The 25,052-nt window shown below is 34.4% G+C and overlaps 1 pseudogene; it reads left to right on the forward strand.

The window, feature by feature from the left end:
• Positions 1-24,798, forward strand: part of LOC118837647 — a 47,782-nt pseudogene extending 22,984 nt beyond the window's left edge.
• The last annotated feature ends 254 nt before the right edge of the window (positions 24,799-25,052 follow it).

A 25,052-nucleotide genomic window follows, 5' to 3' on the forward strand; every position in this document is an offset into this window, starting at 1 on the left:
GACACAAATACTTTCGAACTAATGCTCAGTGGAAAAATGGGCTGTGTGACTTTAAGGACCTGTGCATGTAAGTACCAGGTATAAAAAAAAAAAAAGATTAAAAATGAGTAAATTTCAGTCCTAAAGGACCTTACATGCTTTAAATTATAACAATCTCTCTTGTTTGGTGTATGTATGTATGTATGTATGTATGCATGCACATGCATGCATAGACACACAGGTATGTTTATATGCATATATGTACACACATATACACAGACATACATATATGTATAAATGTATACATACATATACACACACAAATCACAAAGGCATGCATGTAATATGTTTTAATTACTCAATTTAATTGGGTTGGATCTAAAATGACCCCAGAACATCAAATCCAGCTCAAATTTTGGCAATTACTGAAATTTCACATGAATGCCAAGAAAGGATTGAGCATTAGGATTCACTTTTGAGATGAATTTGATGTTTTTTTTGTTTGTTTTGTTTTGTTTTTTTTGCAAGGGAGAAGGCAGGGCAATTGGTGTTAAGTGACTTGCCCTGGGTCACACAGCTAGTAAGTGTGTCAAATGTCTGAGGATGGATTGGAACTCAAATCCTCCTGACTCCAGGGCTGGTGCTTTACTCACTCTACCCCCTAGGTGTCCTGACGAATTTGATGTTAATGTAGAATTTTGATTGATTATGATATCTGGACCATCTCTCTAGAGTCCTCAGCTAGTTTAATCCCATAATTTTCCTGGATTAATATTTTAGGCCACTATACACCTTGGACTAAGAGATGGCCTTTACACAGTGTTATTTACTCTTGATGTACCTAGGAAAAGACTTCACATAATGATTTTATGAAAATTGAAGCAACCAAATCCAAACAAGTGATTGTGGAACTAGAAATTCTCACATTTAGAATAGGCATCATGGTTTTCAGAGTTCAGCTTATGCCATGTGGAGTTAGTATCCACATTGCTCATTAAACTTTAAAAAAAAAGTCAATCTGAAACATTTTGCTTCTCTCAACTTCTCTAGAAATCACAAGTCATTTCCAGGGATAATCCTAGATAAAGCACAATCTAAGGTATGTTTTGGGTTTATTTTTGTTTTTGTTTATACTGGATGGTTCTGAAGTACCAAGGAATTAGAAGAGCTCTTCTGATTTAAGTTTACTTCTAAGATTTTACCTTGTGACTAAAGGCAGATTCTCTTTTTTAGGTAAGAACATACAGATGTTTATTCGATCTTTTTTTTGTTTATTTAAATATTAATGAAAAAAATATTTCATATTCTTTTCCTCACTCCTGTCCCTCCTCTAGGCTTTTAGAAGGCAGCAATATGAAATCAATTGTATATGTGAAGTCATACAAAACATTTACATTTTACCATGTTGCAAAAGGAAAAAAAAAAACAAGAAAAATAAATAGGAACATAATATTCTTCAATACGCATGAGAATACATCAGTTTTCTTCCTGGAGGTAGATAACATTTTTCTTCAGGTATACCTTAGAAATGTCTTGGATCATTGTATTGATTAGAATAGATGAGTACTTCACAGTTGATCATCTTTACAATATTTCTGTTACTGTGTACAATGTTCTCCTGTTACTGCTCATTTCACTTTGCATCAGTTCATTTCTCTTCCCATGTTTTTTTTTTCTTTATGAAACCATTCTGCTCATTATTTCTTATATCATAATATTAATCTACCATAATTCTATACCACAGCTTATTCAGCCATAAAAATTGATGGGTATCCCCTCAATTTCCATTTCTTTGCTAACACAAAAAGATCTACTACTAATATTTTCATACTTTTTCCCTCTTTTCTGAAGGTTCTATACCTTTTTCTTTGATTTCTTTGGAATACAAACTTAGCAGCAGAATTTTTGGATGAAAGATTAGGTGTAGTCTTATCACCTCCTGGCTTTATTTTTAAATTGTTCTCCATTGTGGTTAGACTAGGTCACAACTCTACCAACAATGTATTAAGGTCCCTTTTTGTCACATCCCCTCTAGCACTTGAATAGTTTCTTTTTCTGCCATATTAGTCAATCTGTTAGGTTTTAGGTAGTACTTCAGAGCTGTTTTGATTTACATTTCTGCAATAAATGAGGATTTAGAGCTGTTTCTTTTACGTGATTGTAGATAGTTTAGATTTTTTTTCTTCTGAAAACTGCCTATCCTTTGACTATTTATCATCTAAAGAATCATTCTTACTTTTATACATTTGGTTCAGTTCCTATATAGTTGAGAAATGAGACCTTTATCAGAGAAAATTATTGTACTCTCTCTCTCCTTCCTTTCCTGCATTAATTTTATTATTGGCTTTATTTGTTTGTTTTGTGCAAAAAGTTTTATTTTTCAGTTTAATGTAATCAAAATTATTCATTATACTTCTGTAACAACAATGTTACTTGCAGCTACTTTGGAAGTATAAGGACAATAACACCAGCACACAGGAGGGCTGCTAGCATAGATTGTTTGATCTGCTTTTCTAAGGAATGCAACTTTAAGAGGTTAACTATCTTACTTTAATTAAACATACCTATATTATTCACTTAGTTCAGGAGAGAAAGTCAGCACTCTGAACTTCAGAGAAAACATGAACAGAAATTACAAGCAGAAATTATATATACAGAGCAAATCAAACAAATCAGCAGACAGGGCTTCTAACTGTCTGTCCATAGCAATACATGCAGTTACCAGGGACTGAAGCACCACCATTTGGGTTTTCAAAGCTGGTGGGGCTCCTTAACAGCTACCCATAGTCTCATCTGACTAAATCAGGGAAATACCCTTCCAATGAGTGAGCCCCAAAGCAAAATGCTAACCTCAGAGTACATATACACTTCTTCAGGGTCAGAGGGCATCACAACCATGTGACTGAAGGTCATGTGACTTAGGCTTTCTTGTGACTTAAGCCGGTCATCAAAAATTCTTGATTCAAACAAAAGCAAGATTCAGTCAAAGGAACTTGATTGCCTTGGTGTTGAGAAGCACTCCAAAAGAAAAAAATTAGCAGCAGATAATCTCACTTTACTTGTCATTACAACTTCCCATGATCCTCACTATCTCTTATTTGGTTATAAAATCTTTCTTTATCGATGGATCTAACACATATTTTTCCCATGAGTCCTTGATTTATTTATGTCACATTTATGTCTAAATGCTGTATCCATTTTTACCTTGTCTTCAGATGTTGGTCTATATCTAGTTTCTTCAAAATGGTTTTCCAGTTTTCCCAGCAATTGTTTGTTTTTTTTTTTTGGTCAAATGCTGAGTGCTTGTTCATATATCTAAAAATTTACATTTTCCCTCAATTTGGCCAATTTCACTTTGTAAGTAGTTCTTTTCTTCCACAATTTTTTGTTCCTCCTTTACCATTTGACTAATTTTGTTTTTTTTTCTAAGATGTTATTTTCTTTAGTGATCTTGTACCACTTTTTACCTAGTTCTTAGTTCTCTTTTTCATAATATTTCTTTCATTTCTTCTCAATTTTTCCTCCAACAATCTTATCTTTAGCTCTTCTGGGAAATCTTATTGGGATTGTGTCCAATTTGCAATTTCCTTTGAGGTTTTGCTTGCAGATATTTTCATAATGTTTTCTTCTTCTGAGATTGTGTCTTTATCTTTCCTGTCAACCTAGTATTTTTTATGACCTGGTTCTATTTCTGGTTTTTTTTTTTTTGCTGAATTTTACAGCCTATTTCACTGCCTTTGAATTTTCTGTTAATGTTAGGATTTGCTTACCAGGTGATGTAAATTTTTTGGAGGGGGGTGGAGAGGGACAGGTGGTACTGTCCCAAGCTTTAGGCTGTTTTATGCAGTTCCTTCTGGGCTTCTATAAGTTTTTAGTGTTTCCAAAGGTTTAGGGCAAAGTGTGATCGCTGCTATTCTTGTCTGTACTTAGGGCTTTACTCAGGAAAGCCCCATGATCCCTTGAAGCCCCAAGTGAGAGTCCTCCTGTGTTTTGGTACTGTGACTAGGTACCATGCTTTCTTATAGCAGCAAGAGTTCCTCTCTGCTATGGAACTGTGACAGAACTGTGTGTGTGGGCAGTGAAATTGCCAACAGTGCTTGGTCCTACTCCCAGCATCATCACTGAATTTCCTATAATGATTTTTGACCATTTTTGATCATTTCTCTTTTCCATCTCTGCACTGAGAACTCCAAAAGTTGGTATTGCTGCTGTCACTGTTGTTGCCGTATAGGCTCTTGTCTGACCCCCTGTTCCATGCAACAGACCTCTCCTTCTGACCTCCTAAATCATCATGAGATGGAAACTTTTCTCACTCTGACTTTTTGTTGGCTATGCTGTTCCAGAAATCAATTTTACATGTTATTTTAAAGGTGTTTGTAAGAAATATTGGGAGAGCTTGTCTGGTTCGCTGCCTCTACACTGCCATTTTGGATCCACATCACCAATTAAGTGTAATGTGTCATTGTTGTACTAAATCTGTACTTTTGTGAAAATAACATTGAATGTATAATTCAAAAAGCAGAATTCAATTTTCAGCTCTTTGCTTACTTTCTACAAAGTTTGGAATAAGTCATTATAGTGAGTTACTATGGTATGTCAGTATTTATAAAGCTGTTTTTTCATTTATTCGACAGAGATACTAAGACTCAACTTACCTCAATCTTCTATCATGATAATCATGAGGTAAAATCTGTTAAAATGATAAAGAATCTAATGTGATTCTTGTAGAAAAGAAAATTTTGAGTTGTTATCTAGATATCAAACAATTTGGCATTTTCAGAACTGTTGGAATGGCTAGACCCAAAGTGTGGTTTTTAGTGCTTTGATATCACTTAGAAGATCACTGCTTCCTTATCCCAGAAAAGTGAGTTTGGCAAAATTCAAGTTTGCAGATGACACAAAACTAGAACTGGTAGCTAATATGTTCCATCACTGAATAAGCATCTAAAATTATTTCAACAGGATAGAACCTGGGACCAGATACATTAGAATCAAATTGAATACAGAGGAATGCGAAATCTTATAGTTGGTTAAACTCAATTTTATACATGAAATATAAGGAAGACACTACAGTTTGTTTAATAAGGGTCTAACCAGACTGAACCTCATTTTATGATTTTTGAATGTGGTATGGTACTCAGAAAGGTAATTTTAAGAAATAATCAGTGGAAGGATTAGGGAAGTAAAAGTCTTACTGCATTCTTGGTTACTAAGACCATATCTGTTATATTCTATTGATTTCTGGAATCAATGTTTTAAAAAAAATCAATTTGTTAGAGAGCATATATATGAAAGGGGATCTAGATTGCTCTGAGCAGCTAGGTGGTGCAGTAGATAGAGCACTGGCTCTGGATTCTGGAGGACTTGAGTTCAAATCCAGCCTTATTATAAGCACATTTATTATCTTTGTGACCCTGAGCAAAGTCACTTAATCCTGTTTGCCTCAGTTTCCTCATCTATGAAGTGATTTGGAGAAGGAAATGTCAAAACACTCTAGTATCTTTGAAAAGAAAAATCCAAATGAGGTCACAAAGAGTTGGACATGATGAAAAATTGACCAAAAAACAAAGAGCACATATAAAAGCAACCAGGTTGCAAACAGAAGTTGAGATCATGCTGCATGAGAATCAGTTGAAGGTATTTGGAATGATTGGCCTGGAAAAGAGAAGATTTAAGTGAGACATGATATGAAAAGTCAGCTAGAATCTTTCCCTATCGAAATATCTTTGTAAAAAGTCAAACTATTCCAAAATAGCATAGTGTAATGACTGGCTTAGGAAAGGAGTATATTACCTCTCCTTGAATTTAAAACAAAGGTAATCTACAATTAATGATAATGTGGTAAAGTTGATTTTTATTTCATTAAATAAAATTTCGGAGGTCAATTTCAACCCTCACATTTCTAAGATTCTAGGTTTATGACACAATTTACAAACAAATTGAACATTCTGCTGATATCTACTTTGCATGCCATTTGTATGTAAGGAGGATTTTGTTATCCCTTTAGAGCTCAGTTTCTCAATATCTATGGCCATGACAATGTCCATGTCTAGTTTCCAGGTGTTAGATAATAGTCCCAGAATAGTCCCAAGGACCGTAGATAGGAATTCCTAGAATCAACAATAGGCAACCCTACTGAGGCTGCACTGTGAGATATAGGGGTGGCATAATTGATACTTACGCTTCTTACACAGAATGATGTTATTGCTAAAGTTAGCCTGTGACTTTAATGTTACCAAGATGCCCTCTTTGTCTGTTGTCCCATAAAGCAAGCAGGCATTGGTCAGTGAGTGGGGAAAGCACAGGGAATCTGTCTATGCCTTGCCTGGCTCCTGTCAAGGCTTGAGGGGATTTATAGGAGTGCACAAGTTGTGCCTGTCTCAGTTAACCCAATTGAGATGTATGGGTGGTAGGCCCCCCACTTCTCAGTGGCAAGAAGGGTGACCAGATCAAGAGTACAAAACCTCCAGGGCCTCCTATGTGTTTTCTTTGAAATACCATTATTATGAATTGTTCTATAAAAAAATAAAAATAAAATTCTTTGAAAATTAGCTAGAAGAGTAGTTTCATTTTATTTATGCATTTTAATAATATGATATTGAAAAGGCATCTTGAAAATAAAACCTTGGGGCTTCTGGTACCAAGATGGTGGAGTGAAGAAGCAACCATCTGAAGCTCTCCAAAATTCCCCTCTCAGGAATCAGAAAACTGCCTTAGAATTGATCTAGGGGCAGGGAAGCAGTTTACCAGTCTGGTAAGAAAGGTCTATCTTACTGGGAAGGGAATGGAATGAGGTCCAAGAGCAGTAGCAGCAGCCAGCCTCACAGGAGGGGGTGTTGCAGCAGGGTTCTGAGTCTGGGGCAATCTACTAGCAAGGCCCTGTCCTCATACAAATCAGCACAGCTAGGCAAGTGAGGAGTCTGTGCAGCACAGCAAGGTCCCACCTGAGCAACCCCAGCCCTACCATAAACCCTCAGAAAGGTCTTGACCCTATTGCTGACCAGTAGTGAGGCCCCAGTCTGTGGCTGGCCAACTGCAAAGAGACTATGTTTCCATAGCAAACCAAAAGCAGGGCCCCACCCCTCCAGCATATCAGCAACAAAATTACTCCTCCAGGACCTGACAGCAGAGAGGCCATTTTCCCATGGCAACACAGAGGCAGGACCCCACCCCTGTGGCAGACCAGCAGCAAGATCTCTCCTTCCAGGGCCTGCCAAAAGAAAGATTCTATTACTATAACAACCCAGCAGCAAGACCCCACCTCTGAAGCAGGCCAGCAGCTAAACCCCACACCCAGGGGAGTTTAACAGGGAGTACCCCCACCCTGATCCAATCCAGAATTGAAGCTTACCTGCAGGAGAAAGCAGGAAGCTAAACCCTGAAGTCTAGTAAAAGCCAATTGTAAGACCTAGAGCTTCAGCACAAAAAGTTTGGGACAGTGCAGGACCAGAACCCAGCTCTCATATAAAAATACTGAGTCACCAAAAAAGCAGGGGTAAAATGAGCAAATAAAAGAGTTTGACTATAGAAAGTTACTATGGGGATAAGGAGGATCAAGGCATAAATTTAGAGGAGTACAATAGTGTCAAAATGGCTACATGTTTCAAAGAAAAATGTGATTGGGTTTCAGGGTCATAAAGAATTCCTGGAAGAGCTTAAAAAGCATTTTAAAAAGTAAATTAGAAAAGTAGATTAAACATCATGAAAAGAAGTGAAAATAATTAATGAGAATCATAATATAAGACTCAATAGCATAGGGAAAGATATACAAAAATTAACCAAGGAAAATAGCTCTTTAAAAAGTAGAATTGACCAAATGAAAAAAGAAGTACAAAAGTTCACTAAAAAAATAATTCCTTAAAAATTAGAATTGAACAAGTAAAAACTAATGATTGTATGAGACATCAAGATACAATGAAAAAAAATTAAAAGAAGTTCAAAAATAGAAAATGTGAAATTTCTCACTGGAAAAAACAACTGACCTAGAAAATAGATCCAGGAGTGATACTATAAGATGTATACCTTAAAACCATGATCAAAAAAAGGAAGAGGAAGAAGATGGAGGAGGAGGAAGAGGAGAGGAGGAGGAGGAGGAGGGGGAAGAAGAACAAGCCTGGACAACATCTTTCAAGAAATTATCAAAGAAAACTGTCCTAATAAAGTAGAAAAAGAGGGCAAAATAGACATTGAAAAAATCCACTAATAACTGCATGAAAGAGATGCCAAAATGAAAACTCCCAGGAACATCATAGTCAAACTATAAAGCTCATAGATCAAGGGGAAACTATAGTAAGTAGCCAGAAAGCAGTAATTCAAATATTGTGGAGCTACAGTCAGGGCTAAACAGAATTTGGAAGCTTTTTCATTAAAGAAAGCTTGGGATATGATATACCAGAATGCAAAGGAGATATGATTACAACAAAGAATCACCTAACCAGCAAAATCGAATATAAACTATCAGGGGAAGAAATGGAAATTTAACGAAGTAGAAGACTTTCAAGAGTTTCTAATTAAAAGACCAGAGCTGAATGAAAAATTTGTCCTCTAAATAGAAGACTCAAAAGACACATAAAAAGGTCAAAATAAACAAGAAAGAGAAGGCATGAGAAATTCAGTAAGGTTAAACTGTTTATATTTCTATATATCAAGATGACATTTGTAACTCAACATCTTTATTAGTAAGAGAACAATTACAAGGAGTATATGTAGACAGAAGGTATAGTTATAAGATGACTTTTATGGGATGATACATCAAAAAGCAAAATTAAAGGGGTGAGAAAGGAAATTGCACTGGAATAAAGGAAGGGGGAGATTGAATAGGGTACATTATCCCACATAAAAGAGGCATGAAAAAGCTATTATGATGGAGGAGAAGATAAGGATAGGGGTGTTGGGCACAACTTAAATCTTGCTTGCATCAAAATTGGCTCAGAGAAGGAATAACATACATGCTCAGTTGGATACAGAAATCTATCTTACCCTATAAGGAAATAAAAAGTGATGGGGGCAATAGAAGAGATGGGGGGACTGATAAAAGGGAAGGTATGTTGGAGAAGGAGGTGATCAGAAGTAAAACACTTGTGAGAAGGAAAAGGGAGGGGGTAAGAGAAAGAGAGGGATAAACAAGTGAAAACATAGCATGGAGGGAAATACACAGTTAATTATCATAGCTATAAATGCGAATGGGATGAACTCACCTACAAAATGGAAGTGGACAGCAGAATGGATTAAAAATCAGAGTCCTACAATCTGTTGTTTACAAGAAACACATTTGAAGCAGAGGGATAAAGACAAAGTAAAGAGGCAAGAGCAGGACCTATTATGCTTCTGCTGAAGCAAAGAAAGCAGGAGTAATAATCATGATTTCAGACAAATGGAAAATAAAAATTGATCTAATTAAAAGAGACAAAGAAGAAAACAATATCTTGCTGAAAGGGACCATAGAAAATGAAGTCATAGCAATACTAAACATTTATGCATTAAATAGCATATCATCTAAATTGTGGAAGAAGTTGAATAAGTTACAGGAGGAAATAGCTAATAAAACTATACTAATGGCAGACCTCAACCTTCCCTGTCTCAGAACTAAATACATCTAACCAAAAAATAAACAAAGAAGAAGTTAAGAAGGTGAATTAAATTCTGGAAAAGTTAGATATTCCTTCCTCTGGAGGAAACTAAATGGGAGTAGAAAGAAATATACCTTTTTTTCTTAGCAGTATGTTGCTCCTACACAAAAAAATTGAACATATATTAGTACATAAAAACCTTACAACCAAATGCAGAAAAGTATAAATATTAAACGCATACTTTTCAGATCATAATGGAATAAAAATTACATTCAATAATGGACAATGGAAAGAGATTAAAATTAATTGGAAATTAAATAATCTAATCCTAAAATATACCCAAATAGGCCAAAGAACAAATCATACAACAATCAATAATTTCATTAAAGAAAATAACAGCAATAAGAAAACATACAAAAATTAATGGTATGCAGCCAAGTCAGTACTGAGGAGAAAATGTATAGCTCTAATTGCTTATGTCAAAAAATAATGAACCAACATATCAATGAATTTGGAGTGCAACTTAAAGAAAACTATGAAAAAACCCCCAAATTTAAAATCCCCAATTAAAAACCAAATTGAGAATCCTGAAAATCAAAGAAGAGATTAATAAAACTGGAATTAAGTGAACTATTGGAAAAAATAAAATTAAAAGCTGGTTTTATGGGAAAAAACAGCAATAAAATAGATAAAACATTGGTTAATTTGATCAAAAAAGGAATGGAGAAAACCAAATTACTACTATCAAAAATGAAAGGGGAGAACTCACCACCAATAAAGAGGAAATTAAGACAATTCTGAGGAGCTATTTTGCCAATGATGTGTCCACAAATTTGACAATCTAAATGAAATGCACGAATAGGTACAAAAATATAAATTACTCAGAATAACAGAAGAAATAAAATACCTAAATAACCCAATCTTAGAAGAAGAAATTGAACAAGCCATCAATGAATGTTCCTATTCCTAAGAAGATATCAGAAGAACCAGATGAATTCACAAACTCAACCAAACATTAAGAAAACAATTAAACAACAATACTATATAAACTATTTTAAAAAAATAGGCAAAGAAGGAATCCTACCAAATTCTTTTTATGACACAAATAGAATGCTGATAATCAAACTAGGAAGACCCAAAACAGAGAAAAAAAGACTAATTTCCTTAATATATAATATTGATGGCAAATTTTTAAATAAAATAGTAGCAAAGAGATTACAATAATATATCCCAGGGATCATACTCTATGGCCAGATAGAATTTATAACAGGAATTCAAGGCTGGTTCAGTATTAAGAAAAGTATAAACAAAATTGACCACATCAAATAACAAAAGCAGTAGAAATCATATGTTTATCTTGAAAGATGCAGAAAAAGCTTTTCACAAAATACAGCACCCATTCCTATTAAAACATTATAGAATGTAAGAATAAAAGGAACTTACCTTAAAATGATAATTAATATTTACCTGAAATCATCAGCAAGCATCATCTATTACTGGGATGAGCTAGAAAACTTCCCAATACAATCACGGGTGAAGCAAGGATGACTATTATCACTCCTATCACTTAATATTATACTGAAATGTTAGCCTTAGCAATACAAGAAGAAAAAGAAATTAAAAGAATTAGAATAGTCAATGAGGACACAAAAGTATCACCCTTTGTAGATGATATGATATTCTGCTTAGAAAATCCAAGCAAATCAACTAAAAATTTACTTGAAATTATTAACAATGTTAGCAAAGTTACAGGATACAAAATAATCCCATATGAATCATTAACATGTCTATATATTACAAACAATATTCAGGAGCACGAGATTGAAAGAGAAATTCCATTTAAAATAATTGTAGACAAGGTAGAGTATTTGAGAGTCTACTTGCCAAGACAAACCCAGGAGCTATATGAACACAACTATAAAATAGTTTTCGCCCAAGTAAAATCAGATCTAAACAATTGGAAAAATATTAATTGCTCATGGGTAGGTTGAACCAATATAATAAAAATGACAATTCTACTTAAATTAATCTATTTTTTCAGTGTCATATGAATTAAACTAAAATTAATTTTATAGAGCTACAACAAACAATAATAACATTCATCTGCAAGAACAAAAGATCAAAGATATCAACACAATCAATTTAAAAATAATGTGAAAGAAGGTGATCTAGCTGTACTGGATTTCAAACTGTATTATAAAGTGGTAATTATCATAACAATCTGGTACTGGCTAAGAAATAGAGTGGTGGATCAATGGAATAGATTAGGTACAAATTATATTATAGTAAATGACAATCTAGTATACAATAAACACAATGATCCAAGTTTTTGGGACAAAAACTCATTATTTGACAAAAAATTTCTGGGAAAACTGGAAAATAGTATGGAAGAAACAAGATATAGACCAGCATCTAATACTGTATACCAAGATAATGTCAAAATGGGTACATGATTTACACAGAAAGGGTGATACGATAAACAAATTAAGAGAGCATGGAATAGTTCATCTGTCAGATTTATGGATAAGGGAAGAATTTAGGATCAAAACACAGAAAGCAGTAAAAAATGTAAAATAGATTATTTTGATTTTATATATAATTAAAAAAAATTTTTACACAAACAAAACCAATGCAACAAAAAAATATAAGGAAAGCACAAAATTGGGGAAAATGTTTGCAAAACGTATCTCTGATAAAGGTCTCATTTCCCAAATATGTAGAGAACTGAGTTATATTTACAAAAATACAAGTCATTCCCCAATTGAAGAATAGTCAAGGGATATGACCAGGCAACTTTCACAAGAAATCAAATCTATCTATAGTCATATGAAAAACGTTCTAACTCACTATTGATCAGAGAAATGAAAATTAAAACCACTCTGAGGTACCACCTCATGCCTATCAAAGGGGATAATATGACAGAAAATGAAAATATTGGATGTTGGAGGGGATGTGGGAAAATTGGAACACGAATGCATTTGTTGATGGAGTTATGAACTAATTTAACCATTATGGAGAACAATTTGGAACTATGCCCAAAGGTCTATAAAACTGTGCATACCTTTTGATCCAGCAATACCACTGCTGGGTCAATATCCCAAAGACATCTAAAAAAAGGGGAAAGGACGTACTTGTACAAACATATCTATAGCAGTTGTTTTTGTCGTGTCTAAGGATGAGAAATTGAGATAATGCCCATCAATTTGGCTATACAAGCTGTGGTATATGATTATAATGGAATATTATTATGTTATAACAAATGGCAAGAAGGATGATTTCAGAAAAACCAGGAAATGGTTACATCAATTGATGGAGAGTGAACTGATCAGAACCAGGAGAACATTGTACACAGTTACAGCAATATTGCTCAGCAAAGAATTCTGAATGATTCAACTACTTTTAGCAATACAATGATCTTAGACAAGCCAAAGAGCTAATGATGAAGGATAAAATCCACCTCCGGAGAAAGAACTGATATTGGTGAATATATGACTGAAGCAGGAGATTTTAAACTTTCTTTCATTTTTTTCTTTTGTTTAATTCTTCTTGTACAAAATGACTAATATGGAAATGATTTACATAATTTCACATGTATAACCTATTCCTGATTGCTTACCATATCTGGGAGGGATAGAATTTGGAACTCAAAACTTCAAATAAAATTGTTAATTTTTTTAAAAGAAAAGAAAACCTCTTCCCAACTTAGCTAACCTTTGCCTCATCTGTACTCTTTGTTTCTTTTATTCTGTATACTTTGTATTTTACCCATTTTCTCAGTGTAAAATGAGGGGATTGGACAGAGAGATGTCTAAGATTCCTTCCATTTCTAAATGGATGATCTTATAGTCATCTGCTGCTATTATTTCTGATCATTTGCTATGTTGTCAACTTTCCTTGAAGAAACCAAACTTTTTAAACTTTCATGTTCCGTTAGAAAATATTACAATTTGTTGAATTCTCAATAAATAACTGATGAATGAAAAAATAAGAATATGCATACATATATGAATGCATGCATATAACATGCATACATATATTTGTGTGTGTGGTACAGGGTATCCTTTTTCAAGAGTGCATTAGGCTGGCCACTTTCTTCCATTCCTCCCAGTTAGGAGACACTATAAATGCTGGAGAGTCAATTAATGCCTATCAAAAATAAAATGAACATTGAAAGAAAAAAAATTACCTGGTAATTATCTTTTAACCAGAAAAACTCATTTTAAAGAACCCTTATATTATTATAGTAATTCATCAAAAGTTTGCTGTGTTAATTCTCATTTTTAGGACCATACTTTTGCCTAAATTTCTTTCACATCACTGTTATTTTTAAATTTTCTTTTTCTTATAACATTTCTTCTCTGTGAACCACAAATCTCTTTAGTTCAGACATAAATAGGAATTCTTTCCTATCTCTAGCAGCACAACACAAAATGTTAGAAACAAAAGTCATCTAAATATACCTGAGGGATTTCTTTCTAACCTTCCTGAAGCAAGAATTTTAGCTTTCATATGTTATTGACCTCACCTTTTGTGAGTGGATACTAGATAAGGAGTGGTGAAAAGAATAGTAGAGCTATTTCTGTCCCATTAAATATGATTGTCAGGTATATCATCTTTGATTTTTATATTGATTTTCATGGGCACTTTGGGAAATGTGGGTCATGGCCTAGAATATTGTAATTCAATGAAGCACTTATCTGAAAATGGCACAAAGAAAAGTAGTTCAAGAGTAAAACATTTCACATCAAAAATCTCAGTACTATTCAGGGTCAGAATTCATGAACTAGAGTTCTTTGGTTTTCTTCTAGTCAGTCAGAAAATCACAGAATCTCATATTTGGAAAGTATCTAATCAATTCTTGAGTAAGAATCCCCCTTACAACAATAACAACTAGCTTCTTCCAAATGATCATTAACCTATGATAAAGCTACTAAGTATATATATTATGCTTTGGCAGAGATCCGATTGCTTGGAAGCTTTTGTTTTGCTTCTGTTTTCCCTTTTGCCAGGTCTATGTTTTATACCCTCCACTAACTGTTCCTAATATTTTCTTATGAGTTTAAGGAGATAAAGACATCAGAAGATAGCTCTTCAAATACCTTAAGATCATTATCAAGATCCTTTAAGCCCAAGTCTACTCTCCTCTAAACTAAACCCTCTAGCCTTTAGGTAGGATCTTCTCCTAAAAGGAATAGTTGACTAATTGTGTCTTTCTCTTGCAAAGTATTTTTAGAATCTATTTCATCCTTTACTTTTTCCTGAAAGTTTATTTTTGTTAACATAAAAAACAAAACCCAGCTTGGCTGGGGTAAAGGAAGATCTTTTTAGGTAACACATCCTAGTTTATCTCCTAATACATTAAGAATACATTTCTTTTTCTTCTTGATCAGTACTGTAATGTGTTAGGCTTTCTTTAAATTATTCTTTCACTATGTCAGGCAAGCTGTCATATATTTTTTTCTCAAAGAAGCAGATATATTTTTGCTGAATATTACACAAAATGAGACTGGCCAATGAGCTCAGCCCCTCTAAGTATGGGTAGTGTGCTACTGGTACAATTGTATATGAGGAGGAGGTTGGAAAGGTATATCAGTAAGACAATTATAGGAAAATATAATGGAAGTGTTTTTGAGAAACTTTAGAACATTTTATTAGGCATTAAGGTTACATTGACAAAATAAGTTATTACTCTAAATTAGCTTCATTCTATTGACAGTCACACTTAAAACAAATACAGAATACTTTGAGTGTGGAAGAAACAGAAAGAACTTAGGTGAATGTGTGCTGGTAAGTTAAAGGATTGTAAATTTTTTCCTGCTATAGATGTTAATATTTTAATTTTCATGCTCTGATTACTAAAGAAGAGACAGCAACTGAGTGGAACTGAACTGAAATTCATCTTGAGCATACACCTCACTTCTGTTAATGTCAATATTTCTAGACATTAAAGAGAGCTAGTTATAGCTTTATAGAGAAAAATTGCAACCCAAGACCTCTCAGACATGGCTGGGGATGAAAATCTGTTTCTTTGTCACATTTAACAAGTTATCTTAATTAATCATGTAACATAAAACCTCCAAAAGTTATGTTGTTTTACTTAATGCCACTTTGCTCTTTAACTCCAAACTTCCTCATTAAATCAAGACTGCATGTGTATGATCCCAAGCATGGCATATGTGTGATGTATATAAACTGGTTTTAAAGTTTGAAGGGAAACTGATCTCATTCATCAAGTTCTAATAATTTCCATAAATAGTAGTATTTCTGAGAAAACAGTGTAAATCATAATTAAGTCATGCTAGGCTTTCTTCAAATCACTCAGTTATTATGAAGTATACATCTATAAACGTATTATTTGTTTTCATTTGTCTGTGTCAAAATTTTTGATGATAAAAATTAAATTACTAACTAAATTATTTAAAATTCATAGTAATCAAACAAGGACCATGACATGCAACAACTTAAAGATTACATATAAGTAGAATTATTCTTCATGATAATTTCTCTACTATCCTCATTTTCTATTAAATTTTAAAAATTTGTGTTCAAAAAGTGTCAGAAAATCAGTAACTCTGATATAGCTTTTAGGGAATAAATTAGTTTCTAGTTGCACTGAAAAAAAATTCTAAGTGGAAAAATTCAAGCCTGCTAAAATAAACTCATTTCATATTTTAGTTATGTTTAATCAATTTAGGAAATGTATTTTCAAAATTGACTATTAAATTCTATACTAAAAACAAAATCAAATATGTGCAGGAAACTAAAAGGCAACAAAAAAGGGTCTTCATATAGCTCTCTGTGAGGTAAAATAAGAGGGGAAAAATATACTTTTCCACTCAAAAGTAGAAAGTAAACAGGGTCTAGAGCCAGAAATCTGTGGGAAGATACTGACTCTAACCTTTACTACTATGATACATTGAGAAAGTCACTTAAACTCTTTAGTTCTTATAAAATATAAAATGAGTATGATCAGATATCTTCCACAGTCATTACTGACACTAAATTGATGATACTTCAATGATTTAAGAACCTAAGTATCAAAGAAAAAAAGCCCTTGTGAAAATTGTCCTGTCTCCTCTGAATTACATCCATCTCCAACAATCTCTATAGGTAGTTTGCTTCCAAGGCCTGATATTTCTTCCTTTAAAATGTGGTTTCTTTGTCGGTGTGGAGCCAAGTCAATGGAGCAGCAGGAAGAAATATAGCTCAGCTATACTGAACAAATTCATTAAAAAGATCTAGAAAATGTACTAGATGTGGTCATAATTGAAAATCCAGGAGCAATCATTTTTAACAGAACAGGTAGGTTACCTATGGCTATAGTTTTCAGTCATGAATGGCTTTGGTGAGAATTTCAGGAAGGGAGAGCTTCCACAACAAGGCAAGAAGAGAACTCAAATCTGACACAGATACACTTATGTAAGTACAGAGTATTCTGTTGCTTAATACATGGGTCATAGAGCCTGAATTAACTGAGTAGAGCATCTGTGACAGGAGATGATATACTAGAATTATCGGGGGTCTTTGATTATATAATGAGCAAGAAACAAATTGAGAAGTAAGCACTGACTGGCTATGTGGCTTTGACTTCAGTTATAGAATGATATCTTGGGGCAGCTAGGTGGTACAGTGAATAGAGCACCAGCCCTGGAATCAGGAGGACTTGAGTTCAACTCTGGCCTCAGATAGTTGATGCTTACAAGTCACTTAACCCCAACTGCCTCATCTCTGTCCTCCAAAAAATATAGTGTTTTATTTCTATCCAGCCCAATTGAAAGCCTAGAGAGAAAAAACAAAATAAAACAAAAATGAGGTGAGAATCCCAGACTCAAAAGGAACCAAGCAGCAATCTACTGAAAATCCATTCAGGGTCAAGCCTACAAGTGTCTTGCTCATACTCAAACGAGGTCAGGAATTTTCAGAGCTCATAGCATGAGGGCAGCAATAAGACTTTGCCTTGATTGGGCCATTTGAGGAGTACTGAAAACTTACAGGTTTCTAGCCTGAGATTCCCAGAAAAGCTGAAATACCACTAATAAATATCAATTTTATATTGTCTATGTTTAAGGCCTTGTGCTAAACTTTCTAAATATAATCTCAACTAAAATCTAGAACTATCTTGGGGGGAAAATATGCCCTAGGTCCTGTAATTAGAAAGTTTGTGAAGACAGATTTGAACTTAAGTTTTCCTGACTCCAGGCCCAGACCTCTATGCACGTATCATATCACCTAGCTGCCACCCACCCCAAACAAAACAACAACAACAGCAGCAGCAACAACATATACAATACCTTTATCACCATAAGTGAAGTAGTAGGAACATAGAAAACACAAAGGCAGGATAGACAACATTTCTGTAAGGAGGCAGAGCCTAGCTCTAACTATAGGCAGGAAACAGGCTCCTAGAGTAAGGTTTCAGGTGTGTTTAAAACACAAACCAGAATGAAAAAATGACTCAATGATATCAACAGGGAAAACCTCAAGGAATTATTGGTCAAGATAAAGCAAGAGATATTTAAAAAAATATATTTTGAAAAGAAATGAGAACAATGCAGAAAGAAAATATGGAGGAAAAGGAGAATTGTGGATGGAAAAAGAATGAATAGTTTGGCATGGGAAGTACAAAACATTAAGTAAGCAAAAAACTCTTTGAAAATTAGAATGGCCCAATTAGAAGATAATATTCAATGAAAGAACAGAAAAATGTTAAAACAAAATAACCTAAAAATAGAAAAAAATGTAAACTATCATGAAAATAAACTGCTAACATGAAAAACAGATTAAGGAGAAATAATTAATAATTTTTAGACTTCATGAAAACCATGATGAAAACAAACTGCTCTGATATTTTAAAGCTAGAAGACAAAATAGAAATAGAAAGTATGCACCGGTGACATTCTAAAAGAAATTCTAAAATAATATTTTCCAGAAACGATGAGGTTAATATTCAGATCATTCAGGTTAAAGGAAAAAACATTGCAAGTGTCCAGAAAGAAATAATTCAAGTACTGAGAAACTACAATCAGTATCACACACAATTTAGTAGCCAGCACTCTATAGAGTGGAGAACTTGGAATACAACATTCTAGAAGGCAAAGTATATAGTTTTAAAAATAAGAAATGGACTTGTAATGAAATAGGAGTTTTCTTATTTTCATTAATGACAAGACCAGAAGTTCATAGGAACTTTGAAAAACAAACACAGGAGTCAAGAGAAACATAAATAAGTTCAACAAGTGCAAGCAATCATTAAAAAAGAAACAAAAGACCCTAAACAAAAATAGATTGTTTCCAATTTAACATGGTAAAAAGACACATATGTTGTCTCAGAGCCCTAAAGTCATCAGGGGCAATAGAGGGATTGTATTTAGAAAGAGAGCCCATGAGTGGTTTTCCTGCATTTTTATTTAAATTTATTTTATAAAAAAAAGAAAGACAAAGAGAAATAAATAATTTTGAGGGAAAGAGAAAAAGAATAGTCTAAATTATTTTAGATGATCAAGGTTGAGAAAGTAAATTCTATACAAGCAAGGAAGGAAGGATTCGGAGCAGTGAGTGACATTTGTCTAAACCAGTCACAGAAAAGAAAATTACACAAATATTTGGATGGATACAGAAATGCATTTCACTCAATCGGAAAGAGAGAAGGGATTTATGTTAATTGAAAAGAATCAAATTTAATTTTTAAAATGCTACATCTCAATTCCCTTTATAGAGATTCAGGGGATTCATCAGAAGACAGTGTCAAAAGCAAAGAGAAAGGAGAATATCTAGAAGGAAGAGGACTGGTCAGCAATATCAGATGTGATTTATTTTTCTTTAAGTCACTTATTTTCACAGATGAAATGGGTGTCAAATAAATTTTACTCTACTACTAATACTCTTACTACTCCTACTCTTACTATTCTACTGCTACTACCTTTGATATAACATATAAAAGTTTGAAAACTTCTTTAAAAATATCTTACTTTATCTTCACAACCCTAGGAAATTGGTGCTATTATTAACTATATTTTAAAGTTTTAGAGACTGAGATTGGTTACTTCCAGAGCTAAAGCCAAGATGGCAGAGTAGAGAAGGCCCTCACTCATACATTCCCCTCTAAACAATTTCAAAATAAGGCCTCAAATTGAATTTTAGAGTAGCGGAGCCAACAGAAGATTAGAGTGAGATATTCTTCAGGCCCAACAAAAGTTAGAAGGTCAAAAAGAGATATCTATGAAATAGGGATAGAGGATGCCCTGCAGTCCATCTGAATGAATACCAGTGGTGGGACTAGATGGCACTGAAAGAAGCAGGAGCAGCTTTAGGAGCTCTCAAGCTAGATATGGTAAAGGGAACTGGCAACTGATCAAAAAGATATTATAAGGTTCCTTTGTATACCACTGCATATAAAGTCAGACTCTGTTTGGCAACTCCATTGCTTAAACATACTTCCGGATAATAGCTATCCCTTCCACATTGCAGGGGTTAGGGGCATAGCACTCCTATTATCTGGAAAATCTATGTAAAATTTTTTTGGTCTTCCCTTTTAACCAGAGAAGAACTCTGGAATTTTTCTCTTTTTTTTTTCTTTTTATTAATTAATTAATTAATTAATTTTTAGTTTTCAACATTCATTTCCGTAAGCTTTCGAGTTTTAAATTTTCTCCACCTCTCTCCTCCCCCCTCTCCCCAAGACAGTTTGCAATCTGATAGGCCTATACATATACAATCTTATTAAACATATTTTCACATTAGTCATTTTGTGGAGAAGAATTAGAATAAATGGGAGGAACCAGGAAAAATAAACAAAACTAAACAACAAAAGAAAAGGAGAGCAAATATTATACTTCAATCTGCATTCAGACTTCACGGTTCTTTCTCTGGATGTGGATAGTATTTTCCATCATGAGTATTTTGGTATTGTCTTAAATCCTTGCATTGTTGAGAAGAGCTAAGTCAATCAAAGTCAGTCATCACACAATGAACTTTAGTTGTTGGAACAGTGGCTCCTCTTGCAGCTGGAATTGCTGGAAATCTGACTTATTAAATAGTGAGGTATTATGGTCCCATAGCAAAAGCAGCTCAGTTAGAGTCCAGTAAGAAAAAAAAATTGACCAAGTGTTTATGGAGTGACATGGCATTCCAACTGCAATATGAAAATATTTTACCAACTCTGAATAAGCCTGCAACTTCATTCCTGCTTTGGTCTAGCTGCTGGAAAAAGAGTAATTGTAGCTAGTAAAAAAGAGGCCTGCAAAGCAATTCAGGACAGAATGCAGGATAGAGCTTTTGGAGCAGTTGGTGATACTGCTGTAATTGAAGACTTTCCTGTTTTTAATTATTTATTTAATACTTTTAGTTTTCAGCATTGATTTCCACAAGATTTTGAAATACAAATTTTCTCCCCATTTCGACCCTCCCCCCACTCCAAGATTGCATATATTCTGATTGCCCCATTCTCCAGTCACCCCTCTCTTCTGTCACCCCACTGCCCCATATCTGCTTTTCCCTTACTTTATTGTAGGGCAAGATAGATTTCTATGCCCCATTGCCTGTTTATCTTATTTCCCAGTTGCATGCAAAAACAACTTTTTTTTGAACATCTGCTTTTAAAACATTGAGTCGCAAATTCTCTCCCCTCTTCCCTCCCCACCTACCAACGCTAAGAAGGCAAGCAATTCAACATAGGCCACACATGTATCATTATGCAAACCTTTCCACAATACTCATGTTGTGAAAGACTAACTATATTTTCCTCCCTCCTATCCTATCCAGCTTTATTCAATTTTCTCCCTTGATGCTATCCCTTTTTGAAAGTGGTTGCTTTTGATTACCTCATCCCCTTATCTGCCTTCCCTTCTATCATCCCCCCTTTTTTATCCTCTTCCACCTTCTTTCCTGTAGGATAAGATACACAATTGAGTGGGTATGTTATTCCCTCCTCAAGTCAAATTGGAGGAGAGTAAGATTCACTCATTACCCCTCACCTCCCGCCTCTTCCATTCCAACAAACTGCTTTTTCTTGCCACTTATATGTGAGATAATTTACCCTATTGTATTTCTCCCTTTCTCCCTCTCTCAATATATTCCTCTCTCATCCCTTAATTTGATTTTATTTTTTAGATATCATCCCTTCCTATTCAACACACCCTGTGGCCTCTGTGTGTGTGTATATATATATATATATATATATATATATATATATATATATATATATACATATACATATACATATACATATACATATACATATACATATATATATATAGATAGATAGATAGATATAGATATAGATATAGATATAGATATAGATATAGATAGATATATAGATATATACATATAGATATATAGATATATATTCCCTTCAGCTACCCCAATACTGAGGTCTCCTGAATTATACACATCATCTTTCCATGTAGGAATGCAAACAAAACAGTTCAACTTTAGGAAATCCCTTATGATATTTCTTCCTTGTTTACCTTTTCATGCTTCTCTTGATTCTTGTGTTTGAAAGTCAAATTTTCTTTTGAGCTCTGCTCTTTTCACTGAGAAAGCTGGAAAGTCCTCTATTATATTGAAAATCCATATTTTGCCTTGGAGCATGATACTCAGTTTTTCTGGGTAGGTGATTCTTGGTTTTAAACCTAGCTCCATTGACCTCTGGAATATCATATTCCAAGCCCTTCTATCCCTTAAGGTAGAAGCTGCTAGATCTTGTATTGTCATGATTATGTTTCCACAATACTCAAATTGTTTCTTTCTGGATGCTTGCAATATTTTCTCCTTGATCTGGGAGTTCTGGAGTTTGGCAACAATATTCCTAGGAGTTTGCTTTTTGGGATCTTTTTCAGGAGGCGATGGGTGGATTCTTTCAATTTCTATTTTACCCTGTGGTTCTAGAATATCAGGGCAGTTCTCCTTCATAATTTCTTGATGGATGATATCTAGGCTCTTTTTTTGATCATGGCTTTCAGGTACTCCAGTAATTTTTTAAATTATCTCTCCTGAATCTATTTTTCAGGTCAGTGGTTTTTCCAATGAAATATTTCACATCGTCTTCCATTTTTTCATTCCTTTGGTTCTGTTTTATAATATCTTGATTTATCATAAAGTCACTATCTTCCACTTGCTCCAATCTAATTTTGAAGGTAGTATTTTCTTCAGTGGTCTTTTGGACCTCCTTTTCCTTTTGGCTAATTCTGCCTTTCAAGGCATTCTTCTCTTCATTGGCTTTTTGGAGCTCTTTTGCTGTTTGAGTTAGTCTAATTTTTACACTTTTATTTTCTTCAGTATTTTTGGGGTCTCCTTTAGCAAGTCATTGACTTGTTTTTCATTTTTTTTCTCCCATACTTCTCATTTCTCTTCCCAATTTTTCCTCTACTTCTCTAACTTGCTTTTCCAAATCCTTTTTGAGCTCTTCCACGACCTGAGACCAATTCATATTTTTCTTGGAGGCTTTTGATGTAAGCTCTTTGACTTTGTTGACTTCTTCTGGCTGTATGTTTCAGATTTCTTTGTCACCAAAAATGATTCCAAAGTCTGATTCTGAATCTGAGTCTGTTTTCTAGGGGATTTCATTGCTGTTTTCAGAGCTACTTCTATACAGCAAGCTCTGCCACACCAAGAGTCTGTCTCCTCAAAGAACTGCCAACCAGGATTGGAGCCCAGTTCCAGGCAGGGCAAAACAAACTTTACATGCCTGTTCTAATCTGCCACTTATTTCCTCCTACCAGGTGTGCCTGGGACCAGAAGCAACTGTAGCTGTAGCTCTGGAAGCAGCCTCAGAGCTGCATCATATCCACCTTCCCCTGGGTGGTGGCTGACCAAGAATTCCTTTCACTCTGTCCCAGCAGTCTTTCCCACTAACCCGCTCTGTTATCTTTGGCATTTTTAGGTTGAGAAGTCTGGTAACTGCCACAGCTCAATGATTTGGGGCCCTACAGACTTTTCCACCTGATTCCTGCTCTGGATTGTCCTAGCGCAGCCCATGCTGGGCTCTGCTCCCCTCTGCTCCCAGCTCCATGCCATAGACCCTTCCCAGGGACCGTCCAGGTTGTCCTGTGCTGGAGCCCTGCTTCCCTCTGTTGTTTCATGGGTTCTGCAGCTCTATAATTTGTTCAGAGCTATTTTTAGGTGACCTGGAGGAGAGCTTAGGTATGTCCCTGCTTTCCAGGTGCCATCTTGGTTCCACCCCCTGAAGAATTTCTTAAAGCAGAAGAGGTGTCTTGTTTATTTATCAGTGACAGGAAGACTGTGGCCTCCGTGCTACTAGCACAGGACCATAAGCTATTACAATATGGAGACCATGCAATGGAAGCTAATTATATAACACCTCAGGTTCCTAAAGATATGTTATTGAAAATTTAAAATACAATTCTTCAGAGAGCAGTAGATGGCATGTAGCAAGAAGTTATTCCATATGTAGGGATATGGTATTCTGGTATAATGATTTCCAAGGAAAGCTCAAAAGGTCTGGAGTTTGATTGCAGATTTGGGGATCCAAAATGTTAGATAATTCTACTTTTGATTACATATTTTAATTTTTTTTAATTTATGGAATAAAATAAACATTTCCACAACCTAGTTCAATTTAAAAAGATGATTATACAGTAAACTGCAAATGTGCTATGCACAACTTGATAATCTTTTGAATTATACAACAAAATTATTCTGTAAATTTCTTTTTTTTTCTTCTCCTACCCTGCCATGACTAAAGAGAAAGGATCCAATATTTTCAGCACTCTATCCCCACCTGCTTCCTCTATATTAGTTCTTCCTTTCACACCCCATTTTTGAGATAATTTCTCTTTTTAATACTTTCCTGCCCAACTTTGTTCTTTAGAATCACTTCATCGTACACAATTCAGTCCCAACCTTTCTTTCAAATTACCTTAGTAATGGTAAGTTTTAAGAATATAATTACTAATAATTACTAATATTAATAACATTTCCATATATCATAATTCTTCCACTTCTTAAAAGTGATTTTTATGAAGTAATTCAATCAATTTTAGATGGTCATCTTTCTAATTCTTTGCCAATCTGGCTTGAAGATAGTGCTGCTGTAAATGTTGTCATGGCAAGCAAACCAAAGCAATAGATATAACAGGAATTCTTTAGGCTAAAGCTCTAGGCCTGGAGGTGTTCTGAGCAGGATCAGCCCTTGAAAGAAAATAAAGTAATAGGTAATGGTGGTAGAATCCTTAACATATCAGCCATCCAGAAAGATCTGATGTCAGCTCTTGAAGAAGCCAATAAAGAATAACTGTTATAAAATTAGAAAGAGCAGTTCATTTTTAAATATACATATACATATATATATATATATATATATATATTTAGCATTTTATTTTTCCCCAGTTACATGTAAGAACAATTAACATTCACTTTTAAAAGTTTGAGTTCCAAATTCCCTCCTTCCTCCCTCCCCAACCCACCCTCATTGAGAAGGCAAACAATTCAATATAGGTTATACATGTTTAGTCATCCAAAACATTTCCATTTTAGTCATATTGTGAA

The sequence above is a fragment of the Trichosurus vulpecula genome, chromosome 1 (assembly GCF_011100635.1).
Source record: "Trichosurus vulpecula isolate mTriVul1 chromosome 1, mTriVul1.pri, whole genome shotgun sequence".
Taxonomy (NCBI): Eukaryota; Metazoa; Chordata; class Mammalia; order Diprotodontia; family Phalangeridae; genus Trichosurus; species Trichosurus vulpecula.